General features: G+C 42.0%; 1 long non-coding RNA gene across 1 annotated transcript; it reads right to left on the reverse strand.

Moving 5' to 3' along the window:
- Window positions 1–3,077: 3,077 nt before the first annotated feature.
- LOC110959645 (uncharacterized) lies at window positions 3,078–11,657 on the reverse strand. Its single transcript, XR_002596241.2, has 2 exons — window positions 11,396–11,657; window positions 3,078–3,511 (listed from the first exon to the last, which is right to left on the reverse strand). It is a non-coding gene; the product is annotated as an uncharacterized LOC110959645 (long non-coding RNA).
- Between the last annotated feature and the right edge of the window lie 2,963 nt (window positions 11,658–14,620).

The following is a 14,620-nucleotide window of genomic DNA, read 5'->3' on the forward strand; positions in this document are numbered from 1 at the left end:
TATCAGCCCACATGGACATTCTACTCCCTCTGGGCTTTCTCCTGCTGAAGCACATTACCAACATTGGCGTCATGTCTTAAAAAAACATAAAAAGCCTGTAGATGTCATCAAAAACATGTCATTTCTGTGTAATGATGTATGTTAAATTTTCCTTTGCATTGTTTGAGGTCATCTCTTTCATCCACCTTCCACCTCTTGGGCCATCATCAACTTTTCCCCAATTAAGGGAAATGACACGTTTAGCTTGTATATCCACAAGTCTAAATTCCTTTCTCTGTACGTGTGGGATAGTTGTATATATACTCAGAAGGAGAAGCTCGGGGTCCAGTTGTAACTTTTAGCTAATATTTGATCAATCATATTAATAATATCCTGACAGTTCAATTCAGATTTGCCTCATTTGACATAAAAACAGTCTAATCCAGAGAATATCATGAGTGCAGGAAGTACTTAGATCCTTTATTTTAGTTGCTTTACAATATTACATAAAATTAAAGACACCAAGAACTTAATTATTCGCAACACCATTTGAATTCTGGGTCCCTTTAGTGTCAAAGCAGCCTCGGTTTTTAGTGGCATCGAGTCCAAAGGATGTTTGAGATTTTATTTTAAGATTCTGCTCCACATATTTCCATCATGTCATTTCTGCAGATTCACCAGCTGCGTATCAATACTGTGAAACTCCTGTTTAACCACATTCCAAAAGTTTACTGCTGGATTCATATCTGGTGATTTGATTTGCTGTTAAAGTCCACCGAGCTCAATGTCATCAAATTATTCAATTATCAGGAGGTATCCGGTATAAGATGGTAATTTACATTAAAGCAAATGATGCACATGATCAGCAGCAACACTCAAGTAGGCGGTGGTGTTCGAGAGAGCAGTCCTCACATCATTATACACTCGTTGGCTCCATAGATTTATGTTGTTGAGGTCAAATTCTGAGCCTCAGCAGAAATAGAATATAATGCGTTTTTCCAGTCTTCATCTGTCTGTGAGTGGAGCCCAACATGATGTTCTGTTGTTGCCCATCCAACTTCAATTTGAACATGCTGTTAATTCTGAAATGCTTTTCTGCTCAACACAGTAGTAACGAGTGCTGATCTGAGTAACTGTATCCTTTGTGTCACCTCCAACCAGTCTGGAAATACTCATCTGAGCTTTAGAACAGCCGCTCATGGGACGTTTTTGCGTTTCTTGCACCATTTTGCTTAGCCTCTATGAAAATCAGAGATTAAAAATATACCAACACTCATAACCAAGTCCCTCTTCGTCCTGTTAATATACTAACTGAAGCTCTAAACCAAAAATCCTGCACTTAAAATGTCCCTACAGGAAAAGTATGTAGATATTATTAGCAAAATGTACTTAAAATGTAAGTAAAAGCACACATTAAGTTGAAAAACCACCTTTTTTGACATTATTGTCTTATATATTGCATTGTGAGGTTATAATTATTGTTGCATTAATGTGTTTAGAGCATTTGGCTGTTGTTCCTGATGAAAGTGGGGCTAATATTGCCGGAATTTCACTATATAGAGTATCAAATCATGTTTTAATATCATCATACGCTTTGTAAAAACTGAATCTCAACAGCAATTGACAGTTTGGGGACATAAAAAGTGATGTAGTGAAGTATAAGTATCACAAAAAGACAAAATACTGCTCCCATGAATGTGTACTTGAGTAAATACATTTTTTATTTTACAACCCAACCCTGTAAAATCTGACGCATCATCGTACATTAACTACTCAACAATTAAAGTTAGCTCCACTTCAAAAAGCCATAATAGAGCATATAACTACACATTAATGCATCTCCAGTAATTATCTGTTAATATATAATGCAGTGGTAACACTCAGAGTCACTTTAAAGTTGCCGTCTTGAGGTGCTTTGCAAACTACATTAAAAATCTGACTGCGTTTCTGGTTGTTGCACATATGTAAGAGGATCAAATAATCCATAGAAATGTGTGTTAAAAAGATCCGAAGTGCTCTGGAAGTGAAGTTCAGTAAATAACAGGCAGGCGGAGAAACAGTGAAGACGTCATTCACACAGAGTCTCATCGGATGAATTAGGAATCTTTGAGGAAATCACACATTATCGGTGTGTTAATGGGATGGATGGACTTTTAATATAACAAGGCGATATTTCATTCATGAATTCAATCATCTGAGAATTCATCGTGACACAGATTTATCCATTTGAGGGGGCAGCAAACCAGTCTGACCTAATTTATTCACCATCCTCAGCCATGTTTCAACTTCAGTTTTGTAGAGTATCACGTCATCTTGTGGCGATTTTGAGTAACTGCAGTTTAACAACTTCCACCTTAATCTTCACTAACAAACTTCTACTGGTCAATGACAAAAAAAAAAAAAGGTTTTGTAATATAATTTCTTGGCATTACAAAGCACCCAGAGCTCATTAGGATTTTTAAAGAAAGGCGTGTTCCCGTCAGATTTACATACAGACTGTGGGATGTTTGGGCTGAAAGCTGGAACAACAATCGTAAATGTTTCCTGTGTTGCTTTATTAAACTTTCTCAGCTCGTAGTGATAAAATACTTTTAAATACGCACAGAACGGGCACACAGGACACTTCTGTAAATATTGTCCAGCTACAAACACCTTCAGTCCCTCCCACAGTTGGATAATCTTGTGACTTCACCAGTAAACATGCTGTGAAGGAATTCCGTGAAGCAGCTGGTGACGCCTTCAGGCCCAAAGAACAGACATTAGGTAAGGTCCCCCCCCCCCCTTTCTTCTCCCTCTGGTTTATATGTAACAGCAGCCTAACTGGGTTCACACAGTCCTGACTGAATTGTTTACTTGTTCTGTGAGATTCAGATTCCAGAGAACAAAGACTATGAAGTTACTGCATATCTGAAACCACATCACTTGCATTTTAGGTCACCCGAGCTTCCTTGTTCTCCTTTAATGTAATCACCAGATACCTTAAAGTTAAAAGCGATTAGGTGTGAGACATTTTTGTGCGCCTCTCTGTGTGAGTGTATTTTTGGACTTCATTGCTGCTATGTGTTTAAGTGTGTGCATTAAACAATAAGGCTCAAATCTGAGGGAACATTTTGTTCTTTATTGGAAGCTAAAACAACAACAACATCATAGAGACAGTTTAAACAAATAGGAAGGGAAAGAAACACGTGTGAAGTAAAATAGTGAAGTAAACCACTGGCTCAAATCTGGCAAGTCCAGTCTGACTGCTGTGAGTGTGAAACGCCATCTTCCTCAGTCCAGTTCCCACCACCCCCCATCCGCTTCCTTTTCTTGAGTCATCCGGGGCAGGGCTGACCAGAGCAGTTCTTCAGCTGGCAGCTTTAGCATGTGTACAGGAACATAAAGCTTGCCAGTGAAGAACGGCTGTGTGTCAGCCATTTGGGGCCGAGGGGTGAGGGAGCCGTGGGAGTCGGCCAGCGAGCGCGAGAGTTCGGAGCGATGCACGAAAAGCGACTCCTTCTCCTTCCTTCTTCTGCTTTGGGTGCACACGTTTCTGCAGAAAGAGAAGAAGAGGTTGTTTAACTTCCCCTCTAAACTCCCTGCTCCGGCAGCGTGGGCATGAGGTGGCCTGCAGCCAGTCGCACACGTACAGTAAGTGGGTGCAGTCGAGCCACAGAGTGTGCGATCAGCTGTGAGTAAGCGGGTGAAATGAGCTGATCTGTAAGAACGCCCGAGGAGATGCACACAAGATCATGCGTCAGATTACCGGGAGGGAAGCATGCATCAGCAGCTCAGCTCTGCCTCTGCACGCTGCACAGTGCCAGCGAGAAATTCTTAGATATTCTCTCAGTTATGATGCTGAAAAAATAAAAAAATAAAAATAAATAACAGGCCGGCCTCTTGAAAGAATTTTTTTTGTCAGTTACCGTGGTTACAAAGGATGGGAGAGAGGAAATGAAGAGGAGTAGACAGCCTGCACATGAAAGCAGAGATATCCTTTCTGAAGTCGAACAGAACTATTTGTTTGTGAAGTCTTATTAAAGTTAATGTGCAGGTGTTTTCCACGGAGGAAACCTGCAGCTTACACCTGATCTATATTCTTGCAGCTGCTTCAAAACACATTTTGCATAAATCTAAATAAGCTATACAGGAAGGTAGCAGAGTGGTTACTGAAAGTCTCCCTCCGTTTATTGATTTAGCTCCTAAAAACTCACCTTTGTTTATCAAATGGTGGTTTTCCATTAAAATATTCCCTTCTAGCCTTAAAGTGGTGCAGATGAAATTCTCCACAGTTGCTTCCTTAAGAATGGTCAGACCTGAGAATGCCCCCAATTCTCTTTTCTCTTCATTCACTGCAGCTTGAGCACACCAGCTCACCTATAACTCTGCTCAAACACTACATCTACAACACAATGATAAGGTGTAATATTTGAGCAAGTTGCTGCAAGTTGTCAGGATTAGCTCCTTATGTTTATTTCGTATAAAGTCTGAATCCATGTTTTTGGGACTGTCATGGCTACACTGCAGTTTTAAGGTGGAAATGCTCAGCAATGTTACTGACTGCTGATTCTAGCAAAAAAAAAAACCCAAAACTTATTGACATATTAATGTAAAAAATTGACTTATCAGAGGGGGTCTTTAAATATAGATGAAGTTTCTGTCTATATTTAAGCCAGTATATGTAGAATTTTTAATTTATGCAAACAACTACAGGTCAGTCTGCCAAATTCTGCACAAACATTCATTTTGTGACACTTTCCCTCTTAGCACTAATAACATTTATAGAGTCGGGTGAAATATGTAAACAAAAACAGTCATAACTTGATCTTTTTGGAACTAATGATCAGCCTCAGCGGTGCTAACTAGCAAATGTTAGCACGCTGACACATTTTTTTTCCCCTTTCATTTCCTCATCTGTTTTAGTTTCGTGTTGCGGCTTTGCCGGTTAGTCATCATCACAAACATGCAACTATTTCCTGAATTTTATTCCATTACAGAGATGAAGATGTGGACATGGTCTGGAGCTGATACACAGAAATAAACGTAGAAATAAATACAACACAGCAAGTGTGAATATACTGCAGTTTTCTCAAGTGTGACATTGAGTTATTTGCACTTTACAGAGGTATTTTCCAGTTTTGCTACTATAAATTTCTACTAGAATACAAATCAGTTATTTGCAAACTTAAGTTACTCAATTTGCAGATTTAATCATTTAAATACTAGTCCATGATGCCACACTGTGTATTTGATTAGAATTTGGTGCCTTTGAGTGGATTTTGATGCTTATGTCTTCACACTTTTACTTAATTTAAATGCATTTACTTGTGGCAGGGTAATTCTACAGCGTAGGTTTGTCACTTTTACTTAAGTACATGATCTGAGTAGTTCTCCCACCTCTGACCGAGTGACCACTCGAGACTAAAACAGGTCTGTGCTTTTCTTGCCTTCAAAGAATGTCATCTTGTGGTGATCCTGAGATATTGAGGACATGCTCCACTTGTCTGGCTCACGATGAGCAACACATGCTGCACATTCCTGCAGTAAGGAGAGCCAGAATAATCTCAGGTATTTGAGAGCCCTGTAGGCTGACCACTGCAAAGCAGGTGTGTATGTGTCAAGGAGGGGTCACAATCAACAGGAAAACATGAAACCGATGAGGACACAACTGCAGGGAGAAACCATTTTGTCTCACATTTAGTTTAAAGCATCAACCTGACAGAACCAGAGTCATTTCTATTCAAACGTGTGACAATTAATATGGAAAATATGCAGGGTGTGCCTTAAAAAAAAAAACCAACACCCTGTGACAAATTAATCATGACCACTTTCTTTGTTTTGAAGTGGGTGAGTCAAAAGAGGCGCTGATGGCTTGTTCAGGCTTGTGACTGACGTACACTGAAAAATGTACCCACAATCAAATCAGCTCCTCTTATCTTTTCTAAAAGCACTTACAGAGATCTGCCAGTGCTGTGCCAGATTTGCACTTGTTCCTCCATCAAATCAAAGACTCATAAATCTTCTGAAATCAAGAGTTGTTTTTTTTTAAGGACTGAGACATGCAACTGATTTCTAGACTCCAAAATGGCTTCCACCGATTCCAGTAGAAGTTCAGTCCCTCTGCGGCAATTCAGGAGTCTGCAATCAGAGCTGAGGTTTGTTAGTTGACCTCCACTGGGTCTATTAAAGCCAGTCCTGCGCTCAGTCTTCCCCTCCCTCTCTCTCGTAGGATCTGCGATTTGAGATTTTTGTTGCTTTACACAGCTGTCGACCTCCACACCTCAAGCTTATCTTTTTGTTTGCTTATTCAAAATGAAACATTCAGTGGCACTTAAATGTGGCTGCTGTTACGCACTTTGTGGCAGCTGCTCACGCAGCGCACACAGCAAAGACTTTTCGCTTCCACTTTGTGTGGTCCACTGCACGTGTGTTACTGTCCCAACCCATGGAAATCATGCACATATGACATTCCTCAAGTATTAATGTTAGATTAAAATAATTACACAAAAAGTAAGAAGATAGTTTTTCCTCTGTCCATTTTCTTCTGCAGGTCATCCAAAATGCAAGTCTTCCTAGTTCCTTCTGGGGGAGTCCAGGGCGTTCCCAGGCCAGATGAGATATTTAATCCCTCCAGTGGGTTCTGGATCAACCCTGGGGTCTTCTTTTACTTGGATCTGCCCTAAAAACATCCAAAGGAAGATGCCTGAACCACCTCAGCTAGCTGCTTTTGACATGAAGAAGCAGAAACTACTTCTAGCTCTCTCATCGTATTGGCTGCTTGTGTCTGCGACATCAATCTTTTGGTCACCAGTGAGGGCTCATAGCCATAGCTGAGGATTGGAAGGTAGATCAACTGGAAAAACAAGAGCTTTGTCTTCTGCCAACACTGGCGTTACTAATGTCTTCATTTATCCAGATGGATAAGCAAAATCCAATTTATTTCGATGGATTTTTACTCCACTTAGACTCATTTGTTCTGAAGATCTATTCCTTATGATGGCCACCCATGGGGGCTACAGAGGACTTCTAATTGGTGCTGTTGAACATCAGGAGCCTAGACTGAAGCTCAAACCCAATTTCCACACCCATGGACTTTAGGACGTGTTCTTAAATGTGCAAGAACTCAAGGCTGCCCCATTGTCAGCTCAACAAGTGCATGAGGGTTCTCTTCCAGACATTTCAAACACTTTACGCAAACTTTCCGTAAGTCTGCATTTCTAGAGACTCTGTCTGAGGGAATTACTCCGAGATCACAGTTTTGTGATGTTAAACGGGAATACCAGGGGAAGCCCGGGAGTAACCTACCCCAGCGTTAGGAGAAGAAAGAAGTTTACATAAAAGTATAAACACATGGCTTACTGGTGATTCATAGAAAGAACTGTGCAGATTTGTTTGTCCTTGATGGCATGATGATGAATTCCAAATATGTTTTCCCTGAAGTGGCTTGGCCATGAATAAAGTAAAATAGAAAAGCTCCAAGCCCACAATCAAACATGTTTTGTCGTCGTCAAAGTAATGTCAAGGGCATGTCGTAAAGTTCTTCATTTTTCTTCTTTCTAGAGTGCTGTCCCGTTCCTATTTATACCATCTGAAGCTCTTACAGCTTCTCGTACTCGATCACATGCCAGGTGGCAACATTTAAGTCTGTGAGGGTTTGAAGTTATGTCTACAGCAAGACCTCAGGAACAGCACTGGGTTGTGTGGTGATTTTGCCTTACTGAGAAAACTGCAGGAGGGATGACTACATTTTTCTGACCATTACAAAGTCAGGAAAATGACGAGTTTTACTAGCAGATTTTGATCCATTCTCTACTAATGTTTGAAAGGACTAGAGGAAGTATATTGGAAGCCGCTGGTAGGAGTCTTCTCCTCTACTAAGAATGGTGCTAATGCATATGCTCTACGCGCCCAATACTGCAGAAGCATGTGGGACAACCGGACAACTCATGGTAAAAGCTCAGAATTAGCTTTATGAGCAGATTTCAGTCAAAAGAATGACATTGCAATTTATACATTTAGGGTCTATGGGGATGCCAGTACCGTTATAAGACTGCACTGAGTTAGCTAAATGTTGATATTGAGGTTTAGCATGTATAATGTTCTTAGTTTAGTGTGATATCATGAAAGCTATCATTAGGGTTCATCCTCCGGACATCATGAAAGTCACTGCAATCCAGCTACCGGTGATATCACAGGCTAGCCCAATGTAGAGGAGCAGCAAAGTGACTGACATCCCTCGACACGTGCCGCTAGCATGACAGAAAAAAAGTGAGCTCCAGTGGCTGTGAAAGCTCAGCAAAGGAAGGTCATCATTAAGCGAACTCCATCAGACACACAGGCTCGTGCTAGTGTTAATGTGAATGAAGTCAGGGAAGAGGACATGCAGTACTAGTCTGCGGGCCACCCACAGGACCACTGACAGTCTTAGCTGTTGATTACGGATGCCACAACCTCAAGCTGAAGCTGAATTAGTTATTTGTTCCATAGCGTGCCACTCCCTCCACAAACAGTGACTCTGTATCTTTACGTCCACAAAGACTGCCAGTGTTGAGCCCTCCGACTCTTTTGCTGTGCCACCCTTTCCCATATCTCCTCTTCTTCTTTTTATGTCCTTCCTGACTCGTCCGTCCTCTCCACCCTCTCTCTCGGTCAGATCAGACTGTCCTGCATTCCTGGCATTCCAGCTGCGTATGTTAGAAATTCCATCCGGCTGCTGTGGGCTCGCACAGTCTCCTCCACTCCTTTTCCGTCCCTCTGCTTCTCAGCTGTCCCCCTCTCGATCTACTACATCTGGTCTGCACTGGACTAGGCTTCAGTGTCAGGTTGACCCTCACCTCCCTTTTGCTGCCTCTCCCCTCGTTTTTCTGTTTCCGTCTGTCTGTCTTAGCCTCATCTGAGAACGGGAGGCAGACAGCCACATGACAGGCTGTGTGGAAGGCCTTGAGACAGGCTTTTATGCACGGAGCAACAGTGTAAAAAGAGATAAGACACAGCCTCAAACATAAAAGACGGAGCTTATCTACGACTGGAGACGTGTGTTCTGTGCCACAAAGGAGGAGGAAAAACACAGTGGGGTTGAACAAGCAGGATGTCCGAGAGAAGTAGTGTGTCAACAGGAGGGCGTGAATGGCATTTTAGCTCTTTAGCTGCCTTGGCTACAAGAAAAGATATGTTTTTAAAAAAAGGCAAATGAGATGTGAACAAGTCAAGAAGCTTCAGGTGAAGGAGAAGAACACGAATTGAAAGTGAAACGAAAAATTGTGTAACATGCTGTCAGAAAGACAGACGGGCCTCTCGTGCTTCAAGCCCACTCCTGTGACCTCTTCTCTCTGAGGGTCATGCTATTGTGAGAGAATACGCGTGAGAAGACGAGATAAGACGCCTCAATCACTGCTCTGACTTTGGTTTTGCACCGCAGCAACGTGTGAATGGAGACTTCCAGATCTGCATATTGCTGCTGCAGCCCGGCGAATGGAAACACAAAATAATGAAACGTTCTGCGTCTTTTACATCAATCCAGGTACATTCCTCCGCTGTGGGTGTGGCTCGGCTGGAGAGTGTTTACTGCCCCAGATTGTAGTCTGTAATATAGACTGATCATTTTAGACTGGGAATGGGGACAAAGACAGGGAAAGGGCGGTGGCTTTGGCAGCGCTGATCATAGTGCAGAGAGCCTCTTCTGACGCTCTGCTGCTCGCTGGACTTTAAAGGCTATCTGACTTTAACCCCGAGATCGCAGCAAATAAAGGGTGTAGGTCGTGTTGGCTGATAAAAGGAAAAGCTGAGTGCCGTTCTCAATTCATGACACTGCCGGGAAATGGTAATGTGCTGTATGAGGCCTGTAAGCCTGTCCTCAGGCAATCGGTGCCATTTTATTTGAAAGAGCTGGGATTTTTTCTCTTTAAATGAACCTACATAACACATCTCTTGCCCCATCTTCTCCTGACAAGGCACGCAATAGGAATGAAGGGTGTAACCCAAGTTGAGCAAGATGGCTCCACTTCTGCAAATGTAGGCAATAAAACAGCTTAGGGGAGGCTGCAGATTTTTGCCTGGATGCGAAACAAACGACACATGTAGACAAGATGAGCTGCTTTTTAACCGATATCCTGTCATTGCCATGTGATCCTCATTGACAGGGAGGCTTATGTCACACTCTGGGTTGCAATGGCACAAATGCAGCTCGTGACACAGTCTATTGCGCATTCCTACCGGCACACTGAACTCTGCCTGTACAATTATGTAAGGCAGGCTCCATCGCAGTAACATGCACTACAGTAAGCCTCCCCCTCCAACCATTCCTCCAGGAGAAACACTACTTATACATGAATGCACTTTGCTTTTAAGACGTTTTAATCAAGTAAAAAAGGCTGTAAAGCATTGTGTCTATGAGAGGAAGAGACTTGAGAGCTGCACAGGGAGGCCTGAATACTTTTGTTACGTCACCTGCTTTAAGAATGTTTCTCTGGTCCTAACAAACATCCAGATGAATATTTGTCTTTATACACTTATCTCTCATTTGAGGAATCTTCCATCTCTGCCAAAAGCCTGCTCATGTCACTGCATTTCTGAGGGATGACTCGGCCTCATTTATCACCCTGATTTTCACCTATCCCCTACTTGAGCACAGGCTTTTTCCTCGGCCTGTTATGAACTCAGCAAATTTTAAGAGGCTTTCGATGCTGACACTTTTTGACAAGTTTGGATTATATAAATGCGGACCTCAACTTGCCACTGCGACGTCTCGCTGTAGCCTGCAAATCCAACATCTGACACGATGAATGAAATGAATTCTTTCAAGGCTCTGGCACAAGTTTCCTAGTTTATTCTGAGTGTTCTCTGTGGCGGTCATGACGCATAACTAACAAAGGCTAATGCAAAACATCTTTTTAGCGCAGATTACATGCTGTCTGTGCGTTTGCAAGCTCCCTTGGTTTGACTGTTATTAATTTACATAAAATGTTGACTTTTTTTCTTGCACATTTTAGGTCCTATCAGCTTTTATCAAACACTACATGAGGCACTTTAACAAAGTCTTTAATTTCACTGACAGCCATCCAACTGTAAATTAAACGCTTGCTGCTTCTGGTGAGGTGGCCAAATGTCAAATTTTCTAGGGTGCCCATAAATCCTATGAGCTCCCCTGTGTCAGTGGGCCTGGATCCACAGCCAGGCCTTCAGCCAGAACTCCTATAACACCAAATCTACATCCACCAGAATCTGACGACGCCGAAATGTGCAAGAAAACTGCAACCTGACCTGCAGAGGAGGGGTTTTTTACTTGAATAAAGTCATGTAAAGGACGCTTTCCCAGTTGCCATTTCCACGCAAACTGGGTCATCACGCTGCCACAGGCTAAATCAGGCTGACAGGAAGAAGCGTTTCGCCAGCAGAGACACACAGAGGAGCCTCACGGCCGCCAAGTAACGCGCCCCACCTTCACCACCGGCCGGGTCGCTCCTGCCTCAAGCCTCCGACGCAGCTGCACGGTCCGGCGGACTTCAGGCTGCCTCGCCCACCGCTCCCCGAGTCCTGGAGCTTCCAACCGGGGTGTGTCGTTCTTCGTGGGCTTGGTTTTACGTCCACGGTGTGCCGAGCTTTGACGCCGTCTGGAGCCTTTCTATCGCAGCGGCGGAGGAGAAGGCAGCGCAGGACTTCAGCCCCTTTTACACAACTCCTACCCCGGTCCTCCCTCTCTCTCCCTCCCTCCCTCCCTCCCTCTGCCTCCCTCTCTCTCCCTTCAACACACACACACCCAGAGACAGACACACACCCGGCTTTACCACTCCGATCAGCTGGCAGCGTCATGACGGAGGCAGCACGAGCAGCGGACGTCAGAGGCTGCGTGGAGCTGACGTGTACACGCAGGTTGCATGCCATGAGGCAGCAGATTGACCTGTTTGTTCCAATTCACATTCACATAAGAGAGTTATATCAGAAGCAACACTGCCCAGCTCCATTAACTATGGAAAAAATATTAATACAATTGTATAAAAATACTGCAATTCAAGCTTTGTGTTTAATAAGTTACATAACAGAAAAGGTATAATGAGGGAAATGTACTTTAAGTATAGAAGTATCCCATTCAGAATATGTTCCCTGTGACTACTGTAATCCAATGTCATGTTGTTGTGTATCCAGCAACTAATAATATATATTTTAATTACAATGCAATATGTTGCCCAACCAACAGTCTAAACCACAAAATAGTCAAACATTTATGTAAAATATTAGGATAGTTACAAAGTTGGGCAGAAAACTCATCAAATTTAACATGCATGAAGCCACAAAATATCTAACATCTTTGTAGGCCAAACAGTATCTATCTATCTGTCATACTCAGGTTAATCTACATTATTGAGGACATTGTCGATTATCAAGTTATATTTGTTATAGATTATCTCTGTAGGGTTTTAATCCTTGGTATTTCATGTGTTAAATTCATTGCATTAATAACAATTTAACCCCTTTATACAAAGTTGTTTGGTTAGTTTCTAATGGCTCTTTTCAAATCCAGTACAGCTATTATTTTAAATCACAGTGACTTGACTTTACAGCTATTGCCAATTCATTTTCTATCATGTGACTCATTATCCCCAGCTGGACTCAAATTTCATATGCTCTCCCCGTCTTTTCAATGAAATAATCTTCAGCTGTAAAGAAACTGATAACTCAAGATCTCAGGTAAAGGTTATGCAGTAAACAGTCCAATAACTGTGCTGAAATGTAGCTACAAGGGTCATGAAATGATAACACAAGCACATGAACCTTGTATTTAAGTAGGGTACAAGCAACAAGGGTTCCCTTAAAGTATCTAAAAATAAGTTTATGGGACATGGAGGAGTTTTGAGTCTTGATAGTATCACAAACAAAAAAATGTAAAAAAAAAAAAAAAAGGCAGTCAACTCATTTTATTGATTCAAAATCTTTGCTTCTTTATTCTGCTAAGTGATGAACTGTTCGCAGAAAAATGCATTTTTTTTTCTTGAAGATGTTTCCATAAAACCAATACATACATGTAGGAAATCACACAGATGTCAGTAGAACTGCATGATATCCACATTTATTACAAACTGCAGACATACGGTCAACAGAGCAGCTTCAGTGCTGCTTGACTTTGACACCATCCATTTAGAAGATATTCCTTCATTTTGCTTTGATTAAGTTAGTGTCCAACACATTGACCTAAAATCTCTGATGGTTGTTTGAAATCTGGTGGTTGTAAAGGCCACAACAAGTGATTCACAATTTTTTTAATCAAACCTGTCAGTGACCCTTTGTGTCCTACTGATGAGGACATTGTCATGAATTGGGATCCCATCAGGATAGAAATGTTTCATTATGAAATAAAGGTGATCACTCAGAACAACTCTGTATTGACTGTCAGTGACTTCTCCCTCTGAAAGGACAAAAGGTCAAGGGTTCAAGTTGTTTGTTTAATCTGTCTCCTGTCTGTAATTTCTGTACCTTAGGACAGCTGTCGTTCCTTGAAATACGTTGATTCTGCATGCTACGCTAAGCTTTGCTGGTTATTTTGCCAGAAACATAGCAGAAGTTTATAACACTGAATGCTACATTTTATGCTTCTGTTTCTAAATCAAATTTCATTTATGCCAGCTGCAAGCTGTCAAAACACTTCTCATCTTATTCTCACTCTAGTCTCTCCTCACTATATTAACCCATAAGAACCCAGACCCATTTTTCCTTAAAGGACTTAATGAGTTAAGGTCAGACATGAAACTTTACAGGAAGACACTGTGGCACTCAAAGTGTTTGTGACACTGGTGTCACCATGGGTTCTTATGGGTTAATTCAGCCATTTTCAGAAGCATGGAAGATGTCAGCTGTGCTACATCCATGCTAGACGACACATGCAGCACAAATGTGACTCTGCTTCACACATATCTGTGCTGAAAGCAAGAAAAACTAGATCAGTCGACATTTAAATGTTTCGGTATGAGTCTGCTGACAAAGCAGCTGTTAGGGTTTCATTTTGAACCTGCAACTAATTGCGCAAATGTTGTGCCGTTGTACTATTAAGACAGCAAAAGAGTCTGCTAATGGCCTCTGGAGACATCAGCAGGTCGAGGTGAACTTGTTACCCTCTCGGCGCTGACGCATACAGACGCTCGCACAGCAAGGACTGTGAGGCCAGACTCCTTTTTCTGTCTCTCTCCTGAGAACCTGGGCTTGTCACTCTGACTGCAGCTTTAAGGCTGCTGTAGTTTGACAAGCTGCTTCCTCACTGTCACCTGACACACTGAGCACACGCTGAACATCCACCAAGCCTGTGGCCCATGTCTTCTCCTCGTTCTGCTCGTTTCACAACAACTTTATGGTTTCCTTTCCTGGAATATAAGATGAAGACAAAGTCTTTCATATGATTGAGTAAATAATCACCATGATTTCAGCTCTCTTAAATTCTTCAGTGCTTAGTGAATTACCAGTCTTCAGACATTTTCCATGGGACTAGGGGTGATGTTTTTGTGGAAATGTTATTCACTCTGAAGTTGCTCATTGCTAACTGTAACCTTCATTGCCTTCTGATTCAGACACAATGTCCTGGTTGGGGCTTTGCGGGGGTGGAAATCATTATGAATCAGTGATTTTCATTACAATACTAAAAGGAAACGATATTTAGATCCGCATTGAAACTAATGGA

Source organism: Acanthochromis polyacanthus, chromosome 17, assembly GCF_021347895.1.
Source record: "Acanthochromis polyacanthus isolate Apoly-LR-REF ecotype Palm Island chromosome 17, KAUST_Apoly_ChrSc, whole genome shotgun sequence".
NCBI classification, from domain to species: domain Eukaryota; kingdom Metazoa; phylum Chordata; class Actinopteri; family Pomacentridae; genus Acanthochromis; species Acanthochromis polyacanthus.